The sequence below is a fragment of the Chroicocephalus ridibundus genome, unplaced genomic scaffold (genome assembly GCF_963924245.1).
Source record: "Chroicocephalus ridibundus unplaced genomic scaffold, bChrRid1.1 SCAFFOLD_161, whole genome shotgun sequence".
Taxonomy (NCBI): Eukaryota; Metazoa; Chordata; class Aves; order Charadriiformes; family Laridae; genus Chroicocephalus; species Chroicocephalus ridibundus.
The window spans coordinates 380,001-382,500 of NW_026961317.1; the positions used below are offsets into that span (position 1 = coordinate 380,001).

The following is a 2,500-nucleotide window of genomic DNA, read 5'->3' on the forward strand; positions in this document are numbered from 1 at the left end:
CGCCCCGGCCCGGCCGCGACCTCGCTCCCCCGCCCCCACCCACCCGCCGGCGGGCGCTCGGGGGGCGGCGGGTCGTCGGGGAGAGACGGGAGAGGAAGGGGGGGCGGCGACGGGGATGACCCCCGTCCCCGGCACGCTCGGCGCGCGCGCGCGGCAGCGACGGCACGGTACCGCGCGGTACCCACCCGCAGACAGCCGCCCGCGCGGGAGGGCCGGGGACGAGGCCCGCGCCTCCCCCCAACCGGCGTCTCTCCCCACCGCCGCGCCGGGCCCGACCGGACTCGGCGAGCCCCGGCCAACCACCGGCGAGACGAGCTCCGCAGAGCGGGCGCTCCGGGAGCGGGGAGCTTCGGAGCGCTCCCCGAGTCTGCACTTAGGGGGACGAAGGCCCTCGGGAGGGGCCTGCGAGGCACCCCAGCCGCGCCGCTCGTGCGGCCGTCGCCCGGCCAAGGGGCGGCGGCCGAGCCGGCGATTGATCGCAAAGCGACGCTCAGACAGGCGTAGCCCCGGGAGGAACCCGGGGCCGCAAGTGCGTTCGAAGTGTCGATGATCAATGTGTCCTGCAATTCACATTAATTCTCGCAGCTAGCTGCGTTCTTCATCGACGCACGAGCCGAGTGATCCACCGCTAAGAGTTGTCTCGTCTTTCGGCACCGCCCCGCGCGCGCGGGAGGGCCGGGAACGCTCGCCAGGAGCGGCCCCTCTCGGAGGACGGCCCAACCGCCTGCCCCGCCGGCCGGCCCCCCCCTTCCTCCCCTCACATCCCCGCGCGGGGCGGGAGGGGAAAGAACGGCGGAGCAGCGGCGCGACGGGGGCGAGACGGAGGGGCCTCGCCTCGACTGACCGTACGAGCAACGCCCAAGGAGGGCCACAAAAAGGGAGGAAACGCCCCGAGCGGCGACGAGGGCCTGGGAGCCCGCGCTCCCCACCGGCCGCAGGCGACGGCAAGCGCCTCGCTCGCTTCGGGGGCGGCCCAGGCGCCCGGGCTCGGCCCGGCCTCCGCACGGAGGCGGCGGCGCGCCCGGCCGCTCCGCCTGTCCGCCTCGAGCGGGCGGCGCGGGGGGCCCCGACGGCTACCCCGCGCGCGCGCCTCCGCGCGCGCCGCTCCGCCGCGCTACGGGCAGCCTAACTCCTCCCCGGGGTCCCGCCCCGACGGCACCTCGGCGGCTCCGCGCCGCCGCGGCCGGACGCGGACGCGCCCCGAGCCGGCGACGCACGACGCCCGCGGCCCGCCGGACGGCGGCCCGCCGCGCGGCGGCCGCCCTGCCCCGGCACCACCGCCGCCGCCGCCGCCGCTTCCCGTCTCCTTCCGCGGGCACGCGCCGAGCGGAAGGCGGACGGCCGCCTGAGGCGGGGGCGGCTCCCGCTCTCCCCGTTTCCACGCGGAGACCGGGAGTGGGACGCCCCCGCTTGCCCCGACCGCCTGCACGGCTCGGCCGGGAAGGCGAAGACGGGGAGGCGAAGCGGCTTAGGCGGGGCCCGGGGCCGGGACGGCCCGGCGGCGGGGGGCTCCGTCCGGCAGACCGAGCGGCGACGCCGCCGCACGGGCAACGGGGTGGCGCCCTCGCCGGCGCTTAGCGGCGGGAGAACGCCGAGCGCTCGCCGGGACGGGGGAGGGAGGAGCGGCGCCGCAGCGCGACGCAGCCGCTGCGACGGAGGCGCGGCGTCCCTTCCCGCCCCCCCCCCGCGCACGGGGTGTGCGGGGGGAAGGGCGCAGGGCCGCCCGGCGGCGGGTCCCCCCCTTGCGGGGACCCGCCGCGAGCCCCGGCGGGGAGCCCGCGCTCCTCGCCGGGGTCGCCCGTTCCGAGGCGGGCAGGTCGGACACGGCCGACCGCTCGCGCCGCGGTCTCTCCGCCGAGACCGGGCCGCGGAGAGGGGGGGGCAGGGGTGCCCCTCCCCGGCACGGGCCGCCCGCGGGACGCGGTCGCAGGCGACGGCCGTCCGGGAGAGGCTCTCTCACCGCGAGAGAGAACTCCCGGCCGCCGCCGCCGAGCCGGCCGGCCCCCCGGGCGACGCCGAGCCGCCCGAGTCTTTAAACCCCCGCCCGGCCCCCGCGGCCCTTCGACCCCCGGAGACGCGCCGAGAGACGCGCCGAGGGAAGGGACCGCGAGAGCGCGGACGCTAGGTACCTGGCCCTGGGGCGAGGGAAACGAACTTTAGGCCCCGCGGGGGTGCCTCCCCCACTGCCACCTTCGGGGGAGCGTCCGCCCGCGGGGGGCGCGCCCGACGTCCGCCGCCACAACCACGTCCTCCGGCCCCGGGGCCCGGGGTTTCCCTCTGGCCCGGCGCTGCGCCCGGGAGGAGAGCCGTGGCTCGGGCCGCCCGCTGGGAAAGCGGGACGCCACCCGGCTTGCCGAGCCTCGCCCGCCGAGGACGAGCGGCGGCGGCGGCGGAGCCCCCGTTCCCGGCTCCCCAGGCAGGAGAGGGACGGGGTGCGGGGGACGCCGCCGCGCCGCTCGCTCGGCGCGCCGTACCCGGAACGCCCGGAGCCCTCCGCGGG

At 79.9% G+C, this 2,500-nt stretch overlaps 1 non-coding gene across 1 annotated transcript; it reads right to left on the reverse strand.

Annotated features, from left to right (window-relative positions):
* Positions 1 to 484: 484 nt before the first annotated feature.
* Positions 485 to 637, reverse strand: LOC134509269 (5.8S ribosomal RNA). Its single transcript, XR_010069278.1, has one exon. It is a non-coding gene; the product is annotated as a 5.8S ribosomal RNA (ribosomal RNA).
* Between the last annotated feature and the right edge of the window lie 1,863 nt (positions 638 to 2,500).